Source organism: Stigmatopora nigra, chromosome 5 (genome assembly GCF_051989575.1).
Source record: "Stigmatopora nigra isolate UIUO_SnigA chromosome 5, RoL_Snig_1.1, whole genome shotgun sequence".
Classification (NCBI taxonomy): Eukaryota; Metazoa; Chordata; class Actinopteri; order Syngnathiformes; family Syngnathidae; genus Stigmatopora; species Stigmatopora nigra.
This window is the reverse complement of record NC_135512.1, coordinates 9,690,148-9,712,518: the sequence shown is the minus strand read 5'-3', so window position 1 is coordinate 9,712,518 and position 22,371 is coordinate 9,690,148. Positions and strand designations below refer to the sequence as shown.

General features: G+C 36.6%; 1 long non-coding RNA gene across 2 annotated transcripts in view; it reads left to right on the top strand.

Annotated features, from left to right (window-relative positions):
* LOC144197282 (uncharacterized) overlaps positions 1 to 22,371 on the top strand; it is a 49,558-nt gene continuing 27,187 nt past the window's right edge. For both annotated transcript variants that reach the window (XR_013326509.1, XR_013326508.1), the window contains exons 1-3: positions 1 to 186; positions 2,166 to 2,301; positions 5,779 to 5,952. This is a non-coding gene — a long non-coding RNA (uncharacterized LOC144197282). The remainder of the gene's footprint in view (positions 187 to 2,165; positions 2,302 to 5,778; positions 5,953 to 22,371) is intronic.

The window sequence follows — 22,371 nt, the reverse complement described above, 5'->3', positions numbered from 1 at the left end:
TATAAATTACAAGTTAACTGTGAATTTGTTGATGTTAACATTAGATGTTATGCTTGAACAAGTGTAATAATATTAATATCATAATGTTTTTAGCATTGTGACTGACCAGTGTGTATTCATTTTCAGGTGTGCTGGGAATATTGGTTACTCATGACCATTGTCATAAGTGCATCTATCTATCAGTTGGTGAGTAGGTTATCCAATCAATAGTGGTTGTTCAGATTTCTGTATTAATTTGACTCCATATTTTTTTCATTTTCTTTTTTTAATTGAGTGCAACTTAAGCCAGGTATGTATCTAATTTAATGACTGACATCAATGCTTGAACTGGAATGTATCTCTCTTTAAAAAAACGTTTTTCTCCTCTACTCCTTTTCACATTCCTTCAAAACCCTTACATTACACTGAAGAGTATTTATTCAAGATAACGTTAACGTGCAACTGTGCTTTGTGTCTTATCTACCTCAGAGCGACTTCAGTTGTGAGTTGAGAAACATTTCCGAGGCTATTAAAAAGGGGGGCGAGATGTTGAAATAATTATAACCACCAAGTTAAACACTTAATTTTCCTTCCTTTTAATTAATTTTACCATTGGATTGCTGCAAGGCTGTTTATTGGTGCACGAGTATGCATGAGTCAAATGAAACGAATGTAGTGGCAAAAGTAAATGTAAATGCATATGTAAGAAAGTAAGAAATCGACAGCTGAAGGGCTTATCCAATCATTGTGGAGGTTAGTAGAAGAGGTTTCGCCCAGTTGCTTTCTAGGACGTGACAATCAACTCCCCCTACGCCATTCCCCACTGGCCACCTCTTGTCACAGGTGAAGGAGTTGTGGAATAATTACCTCTACATTGCCTCCTCCACCCGCTCCCTCTTTTTCGCCCCACTACCTGCTGAAAGCGTTTTAGACATTCATTTCCATGTTCATTTCAGTCTGGCCCAGGAGGGAACACCTGTCTTCGTTCGAGCTTCTTTGTTTGTCCCTGTAACTTTGCCATTTCCCACTTGATACTTGACTCACTTCAAAGGTAATTACAGCTTAACGTTTAGTTTGATGGGATGTGAAAACAGCTGAAAGGAAATTAGATGAAGGTGGTTTGGTAGAAGAGCGCAAAGTTAGAAGAAGCTCTTTGCTTTTCATCTCATGTCTCTTTCAAAGTCAACCATGTTTTGAGCCTGTGTACATGTACATTTCATCATATAGGTGTTGAAAATGTTCCAACAAGCTTAAGATAACAATGTACATGCATGTACAACATATACATAGACTTATATAAAATAAATATCTTATCTTAAACACGTGGCCGTATTTTGGGCAGGTTTCACAGTGTAATTGGGCTGAGGACCGTACTCTGGATCAGGGAAAGCTGACATAAATATTACCTAAACCACTTTTTTTGTTAGTAATCATCAATCATTTTCTATATTTAAGAATTTTGGCACTGCCTGTTTCAGACCATGGCCTAGCATGCATTGGGACAAATCCATGCTTATAATAAAATTAAATATAAACTCACAGAATGTAAGTTGTTTAATGTTCTCAATCATAAATGGCAAATATCAGCTCAATCCCTGCGGCTCAAGCATGGGTTCATATTGGGCGCTCAATGGTGAGTCATGTTGAACAACTGGTAATGAGCCATTTAAGATTGCAGCACCATTTTATTTTTAAATAAATAGTGAAAGTACAGATAACCCTCATATTTGATAAGCATCTTGCAACATAATAGGCCAGTGCAAAATTTGGCCTTGTCCTATTCTGTCATTCCATCATTCCAATGCTTGGGAACAGCCCCAGTATGGGGGCCCTATTTTGACGGTAGACCAAAGGGCAAGTCAAGTTTCCCACTGATCCTGAAGGACAAAAGCCAGTCATAATAAGTCAAGGCTGATCCGAGGACCCCGGGCCTCACCAACAAGCAAGACAAAGCGCTGAGTTCTCCTCACAAAAGCAAGTTATTACAGCCAAAAGCCTCACATTGCGTCAGTGTCAATCAAATAGGCCAGTTATAGAAGGAGTGGGCCAGGACTGTTTTTCTTCTCTTAATTTGAGGAAATCAAAAGATATTTTCTTTCTTTCACTCACCCATACCTACTGCTAAAACATTCTCTTGCATTCCCTTTTTACAATCTCATTACGTCCACTTGCTGTGTCCTCTCCAGTTACAGACAAGTCTTTCATCTGCACGTCCAAGAAATGGAATGATAGGATCAGGAGGAACAGTGAAGAAAGAAGCTCTGTTGCCTATTACTTTGCCTTTCCAACAACAGACACAGACAAAATCTAATAACGAGCAAGGTTCGTTTTAAAATCTGTCTTTACTTAGGCTTTTAAAAAACAATGAAATAAGACAATTGCAAAAATTGCTTTTTTACTAGATATTGGCTCAAGTAAAAATAAAAAAAAAGATTATTAGAGAAGAGTATATATTTTTTTAAATGATTTTTCCTTTATGGTGATAAGCTTAAGGCAATACAAGACACCTTGTTAATGCCAAGACAAACTCACTGTGGTTTTTCCACGCTTACTCAGAAGACAGTGATCATGAGGCAGGCCGGCACGCACTTTCATCTATGTCGCTGCTACAAATCTTTGCTTTTTTCCCCCTTTTGCTATGAAGTCCTAAACTGGTGCCCTAGCAACATATTCCAGGTTAACTGTGCTTTATCAATGATAACTTGGAACCTTCAGTTAACACAGGCACCATCAGTTTATGTGTTGCATGTGAAAGCCCTTTAGAATACAACTTTATTGTATTGTTTCACTTTTTTTCAATGTAAACCCGTTGGTTTTCCAGCAAATACCTGTCTGCAATACCATAGCGTTGATATCCAAGTTCAGTGTCCTATCCCCCAGAGCGCAAGTCTTTCCCAGGAGCTTGGACTCCCACAGGGTAAGGGTAATTAGGGCAGGTGAATAGGCCAGCAGCCTGTTTACAGTGGACCCTTGTTCCCTTCTGCGGCAGACCCCATTGTTGAAAAAACGGAATATACTAGGAAGCTTTCTGTCAGGAAATGAATCACTGACTGGGAATTTATTAGTACAACCATAAATGTCTACAATGCAACTGCAATTGAACAATTGGAAAGGGCAATTCATATCAAATGCAAGGGGAACATTTTCAATGTTTTTATTTTTTTATTTATTTTTTAAACCTGCAAAACAGGGTGCTGTGCCACCGCATCTGACAGAGTATTTTAGTTATTTGCAGTGTTTTATGAGTTATGGAAGAAAAGAAAGAAATACATTCTGCATTTATATACTCAGCCAACACGGACAACATATTACCCCAATCACAAACAAAGAAAAGACAAAAAGAATACACATGTGAAACATAGCTAAAAATTAAAAAAAAACAAGAACAGTCATAACGCAAAACACCTGATTTTTCAAATGTGACATTTGAGTTTTCCTCAAGACCGCAACCAATACTTGCCGCAAACCAGAAATCACTGAGCTGGTAAAACTATTTGGGACTGCAGACCAAGTTTTTCTCAAATCTCAGATCTGACATGACCATCAAAATGTAGGTTTGAATTAAGAATGGCCTCACGTGGGCAACATGACACAATACATCTGAAAAGAATTCTTTTGGGAGGCTATGCAGTTTCCATTGCTTCTTAAGAAAAAAAAATCACATTTTAGTTATTTTATTTTGTCTGTTCAGATGTATTTGAAAATAACAAAAAAAAACAAAAAACAATGAATGTGAGGAAACATACCAAATACTAAAGGAGGGGTTACTTTTCACTGGTTATTCTCTGCCTGTTTTCACCTCCACTGTTCTATCCTAGCCTGTAGCTGCACTCTCTTTCAGGCTCTTTTTCTCTGGTGCATGGAGCTGCTACAGGCAAGATAAGGCTGGTTTGCCCGAGTTAGAGCTTAGCGTAATCCCTCTTCCTTCATTCGGAAAAAAAGAAAAAAACATTGCTGAGGCTAATCAACACATGACTGGGGTAGAGAGGAAGTGAAGGAGAAAGAAGACAGTAAAGAGGGAAGCGTAAAAGGGAGGTTAAAGCAACACAGTGAAGGCCTGTATAAAGTAAATACCAGACATTTTGGCTAAATTTCACCAAACAGGAATAAACAAAAGAATAGTGCAATACATTAGAGGGGAGACAAAGGCTCTACGTACCCAATGACCAGAGTGAAAGCTAATCCTTAAACAAGAGGTTTGGGGAAACCCAAGCCCAATGCCCAGAGGCCTGACATGCCTAAAGCTGGCATCCCAACTTTCAGTGGCAGGTTTAAACAATGTGAGCTGGGAGCTGGTGCCATCTAATGCTAGGGAATGACTTGAGCAGAGCAGTTCAAAGAGAACATCAGCCAATGCACTCTCCCACGTTACGAAACAGCTTCTGTGTTTTGCAAGTGTGGTTACCATCCTTTTCAAAGTGAGTGGCTAAATATACATGAATACCACTATCATTTGTATCTGAAGGTTTAGTAGAACTGATAACTATTTATTATTAAATAAATACAAAGTCCAATGACGTCAAATGGTAAAGACATTAACTAACATCAGCAGGGGAGTAGATAAACAGATGTCACATGTTACTGTTTATTGGTAACATTACCTAGGAGCTTGAACACAATTTAACTGGAATGAAATAGCTCGGTTAATGTTGGCTACATAAAAACACAAAGCTGAAACACAGCGCTTTGTAAACGATGAAGAAAACATTTTGACGAGATTATTTTCATGACCTATGTAAATATGATATAAAAAGAGCTAGATAAAGATGATGTTCTAAAAACATCTCTTGGATGACGAGATGATTGCCAATTTTCATTTGATTGGACGGGACAAAAATGTGACATAGATACAGCCTGCAAAAGACCCTAAAACTCCTTCATCATTAATAAAACTCAAGAAATAGTTCAGTTGTTGTATTTCCGGAAAATTCAGAAAAATATGAAGTCTTTCATGAAGTCTTCGATTTTGTAATATAAAAATCTATATTGGTGTTATCTATTTTAGTTAGCAATGGCATGGCATGATACAGAATGCCCAAGGAAGATGGGCTGCACTGCATTCCAAGACTAAGTGAAATTTATAGACAGATATCATCTAAATATCTAACTAGTGGGAAACAATTTCAACTGCCTGAAGCCTTAGCAAAGTTTAGCGACAAAAGTTCAGATTCAGGGGCAAGCCTTAGAACCTGAAAAACATCGTTTTTACAGTATTTTTCAAACTATAAATCACACATTTCATAGTTTGGCCGGGCCTGCAAGTTATATATAATATTACTCTTTAGTATAATAATATAATTCTCACACAATGCCACAGTGACAAGATATTTTTTTAATTGTTATTTACACTAAATTTCTATGACAACCCCAGGCTTTATACTGTCGTTAGGCCAATCGTTTTTTCCATCTTTTCTTGACCTTAAACAGTTTCTGCTTTCTTTGCTTTACACACTATAGCAGCTCAAAATGAGCTATTGAGGGTGACCATTTCACATCTATGATTGGTCAAGTATGGCAGACCTCATTTGACCCACTCCCCATTATTAGTGGTGCAGACCTGGACTATTAAATCCATACTGAATACCGCTGAGAAAAGCTTTTCTCCAAAACTATCATTACAGTATAGAGTTTCTTCAGAAATCATCCCGAAAAGTCCCTTAAATCATTTTGACCTTAGCAGCGATAAGTTGTCCTCATAGATTAGTGGCTGGCTATAGCTCATTGGATGATGTGGAAGGCTCCACTGGAGGATGCGTATCTTTACAAGGCACTTTTGTTTATTTTCCCCCTTCATTTTAGTTGTGACAATTGCATACCCTTTATGAAGCCATCACAATAGAGAAACAGACACGAGTGTGCTGCATGACGTGTGCTGAAGGACGACGATGACAACAACAATTACTTTAAAGGCATTCCCCCAGTAAAAAACACAAAATACCTACAAACTCGACTCCGGTAGAGGTTTACTTGAAGGTAAGTCCTTTCAAAAAGCACTTTTCCAGTATATTGAATTATACCTACTAGTTGTATGAAACAGAGTAATCCTCTATTTGTTTCTTTAATTGTTTTAGTGTTCTTGTTTATTACCACTAATAGGTTAGAATAGTTAGTAACCTGAAAACAGATTTATATTAATTATTATTAAAGTTTTACATTTAGAACTATAGGTAATGGTGGTTGAGGTGTCTGAGCTGATGGTCCATTGATTAAAGGATCGACATTCCGAATTCAGCTCTCCCTTGTGCCCAGTGTTGTTGTATTCATGGGGAAGATACTAAACCCTACTTGTGTACGAGAAAGTACTTTGAGATCGAGTGGTTGATTACGGTTTACGAGCCAATGGTGCAAATTGGCTGCCTTGCTTCTGTCAGTCTGTTCCTGAGGGACGGACTGCTATGATAGTGCTTGCCAGCATTTGTGGAGTGTAAGAATAATGCTACGTAAAATATATTTGAATGTCTTGAAAAGCTCAAGACGTATATCCAATTCATTATTATTAATATTATTCAAACTTATTTTTTTTTTGCTTATCGTGAAAACATTGTATGGCCTTACATGCCACTGTACTTCAGTTAAATGTTATGTAAGACAAAATTGTGTGGGATTGTTCAGCTTTGAAATTGTTACTTGCACTTAAATTTTAAACAAATAATGCAATCCAAGCTCAACGTTTGTACCAAGAAATCTTTGGTGACTAACAGCACGTTTGGATCATTGCATGGAAGAAGAAAAAAAACACAACATTGTACACTGCCTTTCTTGTTATAAAGAAAACAGTGACCCACTTCCAAATCTTGGGCAAAGAGCCAATCGAAACAAATAATTACTCAACAGAATGTCCACCAGGTGTGAGAGGAATTACTGCTGTGCTTTGTAATTTACATTTGGCTGAGGCTGAATTAATTGCTCTGCACATAATTTAGGGATGTTGAGTTGTTTTATGGTTGCAATACAAACCCCACAAATTGAGTGAATGATTAATTTCAATTAGTAATTGATATTCCCTAAATGTGATAATTATTTAGAAAGAATAAGTTGGAACTTTCCATATTATGTCAGGATAGCTGGATTGTCAGGTGACGAGAAAAAAGATGTGATTTACCTCATGACCAATCGTTTTAAAAATGTTGTAAATGGATGAGGAAGAAGAAAAAAATCACAATTTTAAGCATAGATTTTTCACATAAAATATGCAGAATGTTCACTGGGATAATGTTATGTATAGTAAGTGCTGTGATTAATAGGGCATTTGTCAAAGGATAGATTTTGTATCACATCATGGAGACGAGTGACAGTGAACTTAATAGGTGTTTCAAATACCTGAAGGATTAAATAGGTCATTGTAATCAGTAGTTAAAGTGTGCAATAAACCACAAATCTTTTCTGTAGTTACTAGAGTCATCCAACCTTTTTTGATACAATCAATAGTATAACTGGTATTCCACAGAGAACAGTGAATTGCAGTCAGGTGCTTCTTGTTTCCACAGAAAGACTGCCGAGAATTAGGTATTTGGGCAAAAAAAAAGTTATTTTGTCATCAATATTGTACTTTTTTAATGGATAAATTATGCATATACTTCTTTCTTTATTTTAAAAATCATTTCTACCTAACTTTTCTCTGGTTTGTATACATCCACCATGTTTATAAGCATCATTACGGCATCATTAATAATCCAATATTAGAGGGCTTGAGTCTTAAGTTAGAGATTGAAATGACAGGATTTAACACACAAATTCTCTGATCAAGGGAGTCATGATAAAAGAAAATGTTCACATGTCATGAAATGTGCACATCAGAGGAATATTGAAATAGGATTGCCACAGTAAACTAAAATTATTCAGTATTATTCAAAGCCACATACGCTAAGACATCAGTCAAAACTAATTCCGTGTTTGAAATGGCAGTTTGCATTGATGTAAATCATCAGTTAGGGAGCATATGCCAATCCACACACCTTGAAATTTAAGTAAAAAAAAAGAAATTAAAACTTAAAAAACTTGGCAGGTTGTTGGGTTTATTCTGTTTTATTATTATAATAGTTATATTAATTCATTTCTTTATTAAATCAATCTCTTTCTTTTCTTTGTATTAATTCATTACTTTGTTAAATCATTCTCTTTCTGTTTTTCAAAAGTCTTGAGGTCACACCAAGTCATCTTTAACCTAGACAGCCTGTTCCAGGATGGTTATACAAACAATCCACCCAATCTGGGTCCTTGAGATTTGGTGGGCCCTTGGTGACGAGGACAGGGCTATTCGGACAATAACAAGAATATTGTTATCGTTATGTAACCGTACACTTCGGGTTTTTCTGTATGTAACGATTATATGATTATGATTATATTATATGATTCTTAGGTCAAGGAGGTTGTATAATTACTCTAATCTAAATGTTGTTAGGTCTAGTCCCTGTTTTTGTTATTAGTAAAATACCTTGATTGTTATTGTAGTCCCAGATGTTGTTTTTACTCATACGTGATGGAATGATCAACAACTCTGTAACTTGTGACCATAAGAATAGGACGAAAATGTCTATTCGGAGAGACGTTCGGAAGTCGTACGGTGACGCTTGCTGTAACTCTCCCTCCGGAGGCTATCTGTTGTATCCATTTCTATTTAATTAAATGTCAATAATTGAATAAGATGTCTTCCTGCAGTTATTGATAATTACGGACGAAGGTAATTATTAATGAACCTGACATTTTGGTCCTTCGAGCCATGGAGGTCAATATACCGGAGCGAGAACCCAGGCGCTGCTGTTCGACATCTGGTAAGTGACCGTGCGCACGGCGTCTTCAAAACCCTTGGTGGGCCGGAGTTTTTCGACGGGGGCGCCTGGATTCTCGGCGGTTGAAGACTTTTCCTGCTGGAGGGAGACATCTGATGGATCTCGGGTAAGTCCACATTAATGTCTGCATGTTGTGAAGGTGTTTACAAATGCGTTAAAGGGACATTGTATGTGAGGCCCATTGTTGGGCTGGTTTCGCGTCCTGGGTGACGGCGATAAAACCCTGTGTTTATACTAGTCAATGGCAGGTACGGTGGGGCACTTTGCTGGAAAGTGTCCTGTGTCTCAGGGGTAGGCACGAATGTATTGTACTAGAGGTACAATATTGGGGCCGGGGAGTGTCCTGTGTCTGAAGGGTAGGCACGAATATACGTTGTATGTTGTTTGTGTGGTTTCTGCAGTAAAATTAAGATAAGCCTAGGAAATACAGTCGAAGGAGTGATAATAATAAAAATAGATATAATAAAGTTAACTCTGTGAGGCACACGAACTCACTACAAAAAAGTAAAATATGGGAAACACGTGTTGTAAGGCGGGTTTGGATGACGTTCCAAAAAATACGTCTAACTTGTAGGGATTTGAAAAAAAAATTGGTAAGACAAAGCGCTTTAAAAATATTACACAGCTATATTTATGGATAAATAAATATGGGTTTGCTGGCCAGCTTAAAATGCATAAAATACAGGATAATATATGCACTAATGCATAGAGGTAATATACATATATAAATAATATGTGAGTGGATAAAAGTGTAACAGCTTGTTCCACAGACACTAATGGCGAAATAAGGCCGGGGAGAAGTTAAAAAATACTATTTTGGGAAAATAGTGGGGGCTCCCTCGGATAACGGGGATATATTTAAGACCGTGGCGGCGGGAAAGTACTGTTTGGTAAGGAAAAAATAGCGGGGCCTCCTCGGCTGACGGGGAAAATATTTACCGAGATAGGTGACGGGCGCGGAGGAAGTTTAACAAAAATAAAGGGAGCTAGAAAATTAATGGGGACACTGGTATTTGATTTGGTTAATCCAGGTATGACGTTTTGTGATTACAATTAAATTGGGTTTTTTGTGATGCTTGGGCTTGTATAACAACAATTAGAATGGTTATTTCCAAGTGCTGGTGGTGCTTTGTTAATATAACCTATATGTACTGTCAATTTACAGCAATGTGATGGCTTATTGCAGCTTGGTTTTTGATCCCGTCCGCTAACGGGAAGATGGTGTTTAAAAAGACAAAAGAATATATACAAAATGATCATTTAAATTTTAGCAGGGAATGTCACCTGTGTTTTTATTATGCTCTAGACTTGCCAAAAAATGTGTCAACTGCGGGGGAAGCGTTTCTGGTGCAGCGGCTGCTGATTAGATGGGAGTGAAACATGTGGGCCGCGGGGCAGACGATTTAACTGTGTTGGGCTTTCGGGAGCGTTCGGACCGTGTAAACGACTAAAATTTTGTGATCCCTTCCGTGAAGACATTATAATAATAATAATTGGCCTTGGGGGTGCTGAAGCAAACTTGAGGGCAGAAAATGGGTTTTTGCCATATTGTTGTGCTTGCAGCATACATATTCTGGATATATGGGGTCTTGGAAAAATATTGTTATGTAGTTGAATATCGGAAGAGGGGTTAATTTGACGTTTTAATGGTTGTCTTCTCTAAAAAGCGTTGTATTTGGGCACAGGGAAAAAGCTGGTTTGTAAACATAAGATAACAATGCTGTTTTCGCAGCAAGAGTGGAGGTCATAGTTAACGGCTAATTGCGTTTTCTGTTTGGACTTTTCAGAATAAGAACAATACATGGGCTGCAAGAAATGCAAGGTTATGCGAATGCTTTCGAATTGATATTTTGGGTTTTAAAATGAAATGTATTAAGAAGATAGAAAATCTGTTCAGTAAAAGGTTGATTTGGTAAAAAGCTTTGGATTTGGGAAATAGACCAAAATAGTCATTTTTGAGCAATTGTGGATTTCAAAGGGCTCTTAGTTAAAGGAAACTAGCTTTTGGAGGATAAAATAATATTAATACTATTTCAGAATTTTTTGATTATTCAAAATACTTTAATCCAGGAGGGAGGTTGGCTGTTTAAAAGAAAAAAAGGCCAGGATGACAAAATTTACAATATTATGGTATATTGGTGACGATAAGGTTTTTAAAACATTAAAGTTTGTAATTAGGAATTGTCTAACAAAAGGTTGATTTGTCTCATTAAATTGTTGTAGATTTTTGTTTTGGTAACAGGCTATGGGAAATGACTCGTGTCTTAAGTAAACATCATATGAGGTGATTTACAAAGTATAGTAGGTATTGAATTATTTGGCTGATTAACGACATCAGATGGGAAATTTACAATGCAATAGTGGCATGATAAAATTCATGGCATTCATCCAAATAATTAGGTGAATTGTAAATAAAATAATTGGTTTAGGATGAGCATATTTTCCCTAAGAATGGAGTAACATGGAATGTTTTTCAAAGTGCACTTGAAAGAACATTGTCTGTTGTCCTGGCAGGAGGAAATATGCTTTGTCACAGGTCATATTGATGACTTTAAGGATATTACGGATTGGATAAGCATTGGTCAATTGATACAACCAAATAACGTTGCTTTTACGGCTTTAAGGGCATGCAAATTGGTTAGAACTTTAGCAACGATGGGGTTAATACGCCTGAATGTTACAGTGATAACGAGTGACAATAACAAGCTTAGATAAGGGAGGGAAAGGAGAAATTCTCCAAATTCCAGAATCTGGCTTAGAAACAGGTTATGTTAGTCGTTTTGGGTTTTTGACAGGATGTGGTAGTACATTAATTCTGGGAAATTTTGGGAAATTGGGGACCCCATATCTAAAACAAGTTTGAGACAAATGTGTAAATAGGCTCTATTTGGCGCTGGATGCACGAATTCTAGTGGGGCCTTTCATGTTTTGAAACAAGTGACGCTTTAGGTAGATGGGTTGTCTATGAACAAAATGGGATGGGGGAAATTCGCTTACAAATTCGGCGTGTTATCTTGGTTCATAGAATTTGGAGTCAAGGCGACGTAATAAAGGCCATAGGCGTCATGTTGTATAAATTAGGCGTGAATGAATTTGTTTTACAAATGGGGGAGATTATCTTATCACCTGAAACAAGTAGAAACAAAATTGGATGGCCGCATTAAAAGGTGATTGGCATGCTATTAGAGGGAATTGGGATTTTCCAAAAACATGATAGGGGGCCATTAGGTCATGGCGGCTGTAAAAAATAAAAACTTTAGATGTGAAACTATTCCCACCTCAATTCGGGGAACAAACAGGTAAACTGATAGCATTAAAAAGGATATAACTTTGTGTGAAACTTGAAGGTAATTTTTTACAAACGGTTAAAATACTAGAGTGGGGGTGTGTATATTAAAGGATCTACTAATGAATGCGGGGTGGATCCAGACCTTCCGGAATGTGGGGTATTCATGGCGTCCTCGAGAATTTGTGGATTTTCTCCGGGTACTCCAGTTTACTCCCACAAAATGAAATTATGGATGCTAGACTGGTTGAACACACTAAATTCTTCTTTTTATGAGTGTGAGCGTGAATGATAGTTTGTCTTTTTGTGTTTTTTGATTGGCAGACCACCGAGACATAATCTATCAATAAAAGAAAATAATTTGGGCTTGAGTCAAGGGAAGACCTATGTCTCGACAAGGGGGAGGTGGCCTTGCTACAACGGCACTACAAGGCTTAGGGTTTAAATCTATATGCATACCCACATATCCATTTCAAAAAATACATATAGATTTTATTTTATTTTTATTAGATCATATGGATATCATTCCACGATATGGAATTCCAGAAACTATTTATAGTGATAATGGCTCCCATTTTGTTAATATAATAGTTGTCTACCATCCACAATTGGCGGACCTTATATGAAGTCCTGTTTGGTAGACCTTACAAATTGTTATTATTCACCACACAATGACAATTGGATGATGAGGCGAATCTATCAGAGAAAAAAAAAAAAAAACGCACACACCAAATTTAGACTATCAGAGGGAGATTTTGCTTCTCAACAGGAAACGGACGAAGCGACGGTGATTCTTGAAGACTGGATGCTGATAAGCAGCATAAAAGAAGAAACATCGGAGCAACGCAAAGTGGGAGGGTCCTTGTTACTGAAAGGGGACACGGATGCACCTTTCCCACAGTAAGAAGGTTGTCTAAATTGAAACGTTTCAAGAGGAAAACTCCCTAAACAAAGACAAAAAGTCATGTTGAAAACAATTATTGCTTTTGGGGCAATGAGATTAATGATGATTGTGATTCTATTCCTTTCCACAGTAGGGTTGTTTTCTCCAGTTGGAGAAAAAGGCGGAGGCGTTTCAATTGAGGATACACCTTCTTACGGGAGGGTAAACCGAGAAACATACACATTTACATTTAATTAACATTACCTACTAAATCAAATTTCCACATTGAAAATATATATTTGGACTCGGCGACGTCCCGGTTGCCATACAAAAAGAGATGGTGGGAAATATGTGTGGTACATTAACAGCAAAAAATTAAAGATTGGGAAAAGCCTTGTTGCAGAAATTGGTCAAGATTGGAAAGCTTGGACTGACATATTAACCTGTGAAATTTATTTCTGAAACAGGGATTTCCCAAACGGGGGATAATTGGGCGCTGTTAATGGAGTGTAAAGAAGGCAAGCACTATGTGGAGCTACTTTGGTAAAAGGGTGGTCTCAATTGAAACATTGAGGGGACGGGTAAGATAAACTTTCTGACTTAATAAGATACGGGAAACACCAATATTAATTGAAAAGATTATTGCTCAGCAAGCAATACCATAAAACTATAGGGAACTCTTTTATATTGGGTTTGACGTCTCCATATGGTTTCAATTGAGACTAAACCATCTTACAAAGGATTAGGATAACCTACCAGACAAGGGAAAATACGATGGGATCTAACAACTCCCTCAATCACCATTCATTTGGGGAAAAGTGTTTTTACAAATGAAAAAACGTGTCCTACTTGGCAAGAAAAAATATTGAAGCAGTGTTTATCCTGTTACGCGGTAAATAGGAAGTCAATTTTTCCACTGTTTAATCATTTTACCTGCTTAAACCTTACAGGGCATGGTCTGAAGCTGGGGGCGATAAATGAGACGTGGTGTACCGGAGTTCTAAAACAAACTACACCCCTGATACCACGTTCTGGCCTATGGTGGCGGGGTGGTAGATAAATTATACGACTCCTGCCGAAACGCGGCAGGACTAGGTACTTTGGTCTCACTGCTCTTACCGGTGTCTGTTTTTCCATCCACAGTGGAGGAGATACAATTGGCGGCTCATAATTCGGAGGTGAAGGGTCGACCCTCCCGACATCGTCGAGAGGCATGGAGGGAAGGAGATCCAACATACATTGATGCGATTGGCATCCCCCGGGGCGTACCAGATGAGTATAAGCTGGCTAATCAGATCGCAGCAGGTTGGGAGTCTATCTTCCTTCTAATCACCCCAAACAAAAATGTGGATAGAATAAATTACTTACATTACAATGTTCAAAACTTGGAAATTATACTGAACAGGGATTTGTGGCCATGAAGGAACAACTGGCAGCTACCAGTCTGATGGCGTTCCAGAATCGCATAGCGGTGGATATGATCCTTGAAACAGGGGGCGTGTGTGCAATGTTTGGAAAACAATGTTGCACCTTCATACCGAACAACGCGTCACCCAGTGGATCTCTCACCAGGGCCATTACTGGCCTGCAAACACTGAACCGCAATATGCAAGAGCACTCTGGAGTAGATACGTCCGCATTGTCAGATTGGTGGGATAAGACCTTTGGAAAATCTAAAGATTTGGACTATAGGCACAATTACCGCTATCCTAACATTGTGTGGGTGATGTAGTATCCCCTGTTTGCGCTCCTTGCTAAGCCGACTTATAACTACTGAAATTGCCCCTACAAATTCTAAAGTACATGAGTTGTATCTTATGGGACGGTTTGGGGAAAGCAGTGAGGTCCAGGAGTACGGTAAATCCGAGGACCAATTGGACGAATATAATTATGTTTTTTCTCTTTCAGACCAGCCATGGGAGTAAGGAGTAGGCGGATAAAATCGCAGTCACCGACATTTCCATTTAGTGATTACTAAGAAATGACTAATAACATACATATTATAAAAACGGGGGAATGTTGGGTTTATTCTGTTTTATTATTATAATAGTTATATTAATTCATTTCTTTATTAAATCAATCTCTTTCTTTTCTTTGTATTAATTCATTACTTTGTTAAATCATTCTCTTTCTGTTTTTCAAAAGTCTTGAGGTCACACCAAGTCATCTTTAACCTAGACAGCCTGTTCCAGGATGGTTATACAAACAATCCACCCAATCTGGGTCCTTGAGATTTGGTGGGCCCTTGGTGACGAGGACAGGGCTATTCGGACAATAACAAGAATATTGTTATCGTTATGTAACCGTACACTTCGGGTTTTTCTGTATGTAACGATTATATGATTATGATTATATTATATGATTCTTAGGTCAAGGAGGTTGTATAATTACTCTAATCTAAATGTTGTTAGGTCTAGTCCCTGTTTTTGTTATTAGTAAAATACCTTGATTGTTATTGTAGTCCCAGATGTTGTTTTTACTCATACGTGATGGAATGATCAACAACTCTGTAACTTGTGACCATAAGAATAGGACGAAAATGTCTATTCGGAGAGACGTTCGGAAGTCGTACGGTGACGCTTGCTGTAACTCTCCCTCCGGAGGCTATCTGTTGTATCCATTTCTATTTAATTAAATGTCAATAATTGAATAAGATGTCTTCCTGCAGTTATTGATAATTACGGACGAAGGTAATTATTAATGAACCTGACACAGGTCAACTGAAATTCTGGTGGGGTGGAAGTAAAATGATTTGCCCGACATCATTGAGAGTTCTTCAGGGTATAATTAGGCATTTAAACATAGGTTTAAGAATTAAACATGAATCTGATTTTATTAATAATACAATTTCCCATACCACCTCATGGTTTAGTGGTTCACCTGCCTGACTTTGATCCGGCAGGCACGGGCTTGATTCCCGCTGGTGGTGGTATGATTGTGAGTGCCATGGTTGTTTGTCCCTCTGTATGCCATATGACATTATTTTATTCATTTTGGAAATCCTCTACTGTACATTGAGTGCATGTCAAAAAGTAAAACAGCCTGAGAAAACTTTCAAGCATCTACAAATACAATTACTACTACACATTCAAATGCCTTTGACATAGATGCTGATAGCATTCAAAATATACAACACAACTCCAGAAATTGTTGCATCTGATGGATTTTGCTGCATCTGCCACATTATTTGGTCCAGATATTGATTTTTCTTTCATCCTATGGAGAATTATTCACAAAGAAGTAGATATCTTACTCCTAATTACTTTTTAACCTTGGGAAATAAGCAGGCAGAGGCAGTCAAGCAAGTGAATACGGTATTGGTCGAAATTGTTGGACTGGCATACATTAGCATAGTTTTGAGAGTTCCCTGAGGGGACTCTTGTATCCTGAAGCTCTCCATGCTGTTGTGCTGGTGTGATTTTGTGCTATAGGTGGAGGGTTGTGCGCTTTAACCTTAATCTTCCTTGATTCATCATAGAAACAAATCTTTGCACAGTGATAATTTATGCAGCTACACATATGCATAATCAGACCTAAACATATGGCAATTTTAATACAATCAATATGGAAAAACTAGTGTACTCAAATTTGTGAATTAAGAAAACTCTGAAATATTTACTTCATGTGGAAGTGTACTGAAATAAATAGGTATTTTACTTGTCTATACTACAGTGCTTTTTCTACACTCGCTGTTATAGGTCAATGAAAGCGTCAAATTGGGGATACCGGCAGCCCAAAGTAAGGACATTTTGAATATGGTAGTTAAATGATCTGAATTAAGTGTAATTTATATATAATGTTCAAATGGTCTATAATGAAGGCAATCATGGCATCCTATTCATCTGAATGACAATGAAACTCAACAGTTTCCTGGAACCCAAGATGGCTGTAATTTATTAATATCAAGTTAGTACGAGAAGCAGACAATTGGATAACTATTTTTCTATAAGAAATGTTCTGTTTAGAAAATCAGCAATGATGTGGGAGAATACATTTCTTTGTGCTTTGGTAGAGCTTTCAGACATGGTACCTGGAGCCTTGTCTAAGTGGGGAGATGTCTTTGGAGTGGTCAAAAGTACTTGCCGGCAAGATGCTAAGGTGAAAGAAACTCACGCTGGCCACCTATCCCTGACATAAATCTTCCCATGTATACATCCGCACCCAATAGACCACCATTTGTGTGTGATTGATTATACCACAAGGCCAACCTTGTGCATTTAACGCTGACAGCCAAAGAACAATGAATGTTGAAGGAATAATGACCCAGCATCTTCTGTTCATACATAGACAAATGGAACACAACCCCCCACACAGCTTTCATTTTATTTATATATATATATATATATATATATATATATATATATATATATATATATATATATATATATATATATATATATATATATATATATATATATATATATATATATATATATATATATATATATATATATATATATATATATATATATATATATATATATATATATATATATATATATATATATATATATATATATATATATATATATATATATATATATATATATATATATTTATATATATATATATATATATATATATATATATATATATATATATATATATATATATATATATATATATATATAAATATATATATATATATATATATATATATATATATATATATATATATATATATATATATATATATATATATATATATATATATATATATATATATATATATATATATATATATATATATATATATATATATATATATATATATATATATATATATATATATATATATATATATATATATATATATATATATATATATTTATATTTATATATATATATATATATATATATATATATATATATATATATATATATATATATATATATATATATATATATATATATATATATATATATATATATATATATATATATATATATATATATATATATATATATATATATATATATATATATATATATATATATATATATATTATTGCAGCAATAAATCAATGCTTACTGTAGCATGAGATTTTGATTGTTCAAAGTCTAACTATATTTATTTTTCAATAGAAACCTAATTTTCTTTCTCTTTCCTGTCTTCGGGAAGAAGTACATCAACTGCCAGTCAGGACAAGTCTATTTTTTTCTCTCCTTACACCTCCGTTCTATGCTTTAAGAGCCTTGTTGACATGAAATGAGGTGAATCCAAGCTGGACCAAAGAGAATAGCTTGTCGAGTTTTGGAACAACACAAGAGGGGTGCTGCTTTCAAAACTTGGCAGACTTGGCATGAAAATGTCTTTCTATTCATTCAGCCCTCTTGAGTTTATGCTCCATTGAAACTTGAGAAAATAGTCTCTCTTTGGCAGTGCTGAAACAAGACCGCACAAACCTTACAGTTCGGGTATTATATAGCATGACAATTCACACACTGAACTAGTGTTTAAATTTTTTTTTAATTACTTTATTTTCTGAAAATCGAAGCTACTATTTTGTCGCCCATACAGAGGATTGGGCTAGATCCTAACACGTCAATATAATAATAATAATAGTCTATGGATCATTGGTCAATACGAACTGTAGTATGTATGGTCACAGAGACATTGGTAATGTCTGCCCTTGAGATACTATCCCTTTAATATCCCAGTTGTGGGAGCAAATTAATGGTCATCATGTAAGATCAGCAGCAAACACAACAGCAAAGTAAATTAATAGCTATCGGTGAAAATCTGAACATATATTCGAAATTCAAATAATGTCAAAATCAATGCAATAAAATTTAAATATATAAAATAAAAAAAGTTTCTGCACTCACCTGAGATTGACCTCATACTGTTAACTATCCTACTTCCTCATTCCTACATTTCTGAGACAGCAGGATTCCCATACTCAGGCCTGCTTAACATACACTCCAAATCAAAACTGACAGGTTGTCACATAAACCAAAATTCATGAACACAAATCCATTATCAACCCCAACGCTTGCTTTCAAATTGACTGTCATGAGTTTGGACAGATGCCTCATTACCAAACCATCTATGTGTTGAGAATTTTTGAAGAACAGCTCATCTAGCACATGCATTTAGTGTGTTTTTGTGACAAGATTCAAGCGAAGCCATCAGTTTTGAGCAATTCTGTTTGGCCAAATACAAGAATTGGATGACACCCGCCAATCAAAGAAACACTGACACCAAAATAGATTGTTTGTCTTTTATAATTAAAACAGCATTCAATTAACCAAAAATACAAGACGTATTTATTCAATGACTATGTGCAGTACATACAAAAAATATGGAAAATACTACTACTAACACTGCAACTGCAAGTCTGGTGAGCAATTCTCTCTTGAGCATCATCCGCAGCTCTTTTTAAAGTAAAACAAGAATTTCTCACTGAGTTGATGAAATTCCCTCAGCCGCCTGAGCTCAGCAGGACACCTACTGTAATGCATGATGCATTTTCAGCTTCCAATTTGGAAAATGGAAAACTGAAGTGGAGCACCATTAGTTAAAATGATCCTTCGTGGTTATCTTGATTAAATCATACTTGGCTAACAGCAGGATTCTGAAAACAATCCCTGTTGCTTATTTGTGCATGAAATAGGTCAGTTCCAATTCGATATTGGACACAGTCATTACTGTGCACTTGGAACTTGCTGAAAAGACATATTAACACAATTAAGACTTCTGCTTGCATCACTTCCAATGATCAGGGCACATTAATTTTTTCCTAAATATTAGAGCACAGAGGCTTGAAAATAACTGGGCTGTATAATTGCATAGCCAAGAATAAAGAAAGCTGATTAAAAGAGAGGAAAGTTACAGCTGCTCCAGATTCTGCAGCTATAATGGTCGTCAAGTGGTTGGCACGTCTCACAGTTATGAGATGGAGGGTCCAATCCCCGGTGGTACCGGCCTTCCTCTATCGAGTTTGTATGTTGACATCCCCAATGACATTTTCAGGCCCAGCCCAACTAGCTATACACTGATCTGTGCTTAGTGTTTCTGACTATTTGTAATCTGTAGATGTGATGTTACAATACACGTTAGTCATGCGATGAACAGAAGTCCCACACCGACAATAGGCATATATTACATTTTTTTGCTTCTATTCTTTGTATTACATGTTTAAGAGTGCAGTTGGAAAAAAAATCTTGGCTGAAAACCCCCATCAGTACTTGTTGATGTATGCTGGAGTAAAAAAAATGCCTCAAAATGAATAGTATTGATTGGCTGTGCATGCTCGGGGAAGCAGAACCAGATCACTTGCTGCTTGAAGGAGAGTCATCTTGCTGTTTAACAACCCCAGAGTGTACTCCTGCTCAAGGCCTGCCATATCCATTGATGTGTCAAATGCCAGCTTTCATTTCTTCTCACGCTGTAAACGTGGCATTTTTGCATTTTTAATCAGGCTGTGGACTTATGGTAAGGGCTACAAGTCTGTAGATCTCTAAAGTTTCAAAATGTTATAAATAACGCTGAAGTTAAACGTTAAATTTTCAAGTTTGTCTCTCTCCAGATGGGTCAAATTCCAGAAGGGAAGATAGTCACAAAGGTGATAAAATGAGGAATGTGAAATATAAACATTGGCAAAGGAGGAGAGGAAGGTTTGGCTCAAAGTGACATTTTAAGTCAAAATTAAGCACAGCACTATCAATAAAATGGACTAAAATAAAGGCTCATTGCGTTTTTAAACCAACAGTTTGGAAATTAAGAGATATTCACCAGTTCACTGGTGTGTATAGTTAGTTAGGACTTCAATCAAGTCACCATGAAGCACACCCACCACTCACTATACTCACTCCCACACATTAACAAATATCGATGACCCAGAACCACCAACCCCAAATAGGTCTTTTTTTTTCTTTCTAAAGCTGTAATGTTCCAAAGTTAAGGGCTCCCACTTTACAATAGGGCAGCTGAGGTGAGAGGTTAGAGGTTAACTGCAACTCTTTGGGCTGAAACGAACATTGATGACAAGTTGTGTTGTTGATATGACAACATTGGGAGGTCAAACAGTCCCAGAGCAGAGATGTGTCTCTTCATCACTTTAACCGCAGGAATAACAATCAATTTGTCAAATACCATACGGTAAAACTCCACTTATCTGGTGTAACAATGCACAGATGTGCACTGCATATCACTTTTAGCCAATATTCTAAATGCAATAAAATTTTGGCGGAAAAACTAAACAGGTAAACAATTACATCTTTTACTGCATAGCCTTCCATTGTTGATAGTCCATTAGCTGACAGCCAAAATGCACAATATGTCCTGTTAATACTTCCCTGACCTCATTCCGGCTTGGGGACAGCATTACTCACGAGACAGAGAAAGACGGATGACGTACGTGAGAGGATATGTTGGGAGGGTGTATGTGTGGTCATAAGAGGGGTCTGCAGAATTATCTTCAATAACCTCAATTCCTTTGGTGTACATGAAGTGAGGAGGCGGAGGTGGGAGTCAATGCATGTCGGAAGAGTGACAAAAGGGGTTAAAGCAGGGTCACAGAAAGAGAGATTTGAAAAAGTCCAAATGTACTTCCTCTTATTTTCCCCGACGTAAGCTAGTTTTAAAGGTATTAGAGCTCTGGCAGCAAGTGAGGAAAGAGGCATTAATCACCTAAAGAGAGACCAATGTTCACAAGGAAGTAAGAATGGCATCCCTGGAGATGCACAACAGGAGAAGGAGAGCTGTCTGAACCTTGGGTCAAGATAACAGAAGGATTGATTGCCTTCCAGCACTTAACACTGATAAATGTATCTTCATTTGTCATTCCATTCATTAATTCATTTCACGCCTTACCTTTTCTGCATACTGTAATCAAATTTTGAGGTGATAAATGAATTAGCAAAGGAAAAACTAAGTCTTTGAGCCTGTGTATTCAATCAATCAAGCAGTCCAGAAGAAAATCATGTGTTATTTTTTTTTCTAATAAGTTTAAAAAATGCAGCTGCTTACACACTAACTATAGCAATTACTTGAATGATTGAGTTAATGGAATGCAATTTCAACAGCATCAAATTTAAGCTATAGCAAACTTCACTGTGCGGCATGTGAACATTTTAATTTGAACACAATTGTAAACCTAAAATGTTTCAACTCTTTTAGTGCAGTCCTGATTTGACCCCAAAAAGAAGCAATTCACATAAATAAGGTAAAGTTAAAGTCCACAATCAGTTTTGTGGTCATTTTGTGTCATTGGGTTGCAATTTTCCACTTTGAGATTTAAAATGAAAATAAGTTATTATTTTTATGTTGCTGATAGGGGTCCAAAGTACTGCTCAGGGAGTTTGTTTGCTGAGACATAGTTAAAAGAGAGCATTCTTTACGAGGCTTCAGTCCTTATATAAAACTTGGCAGTTATATTAAGGTGAAATTAGGTGGCAGAATTGTTCTTGACATAACTATAACTTGTAAT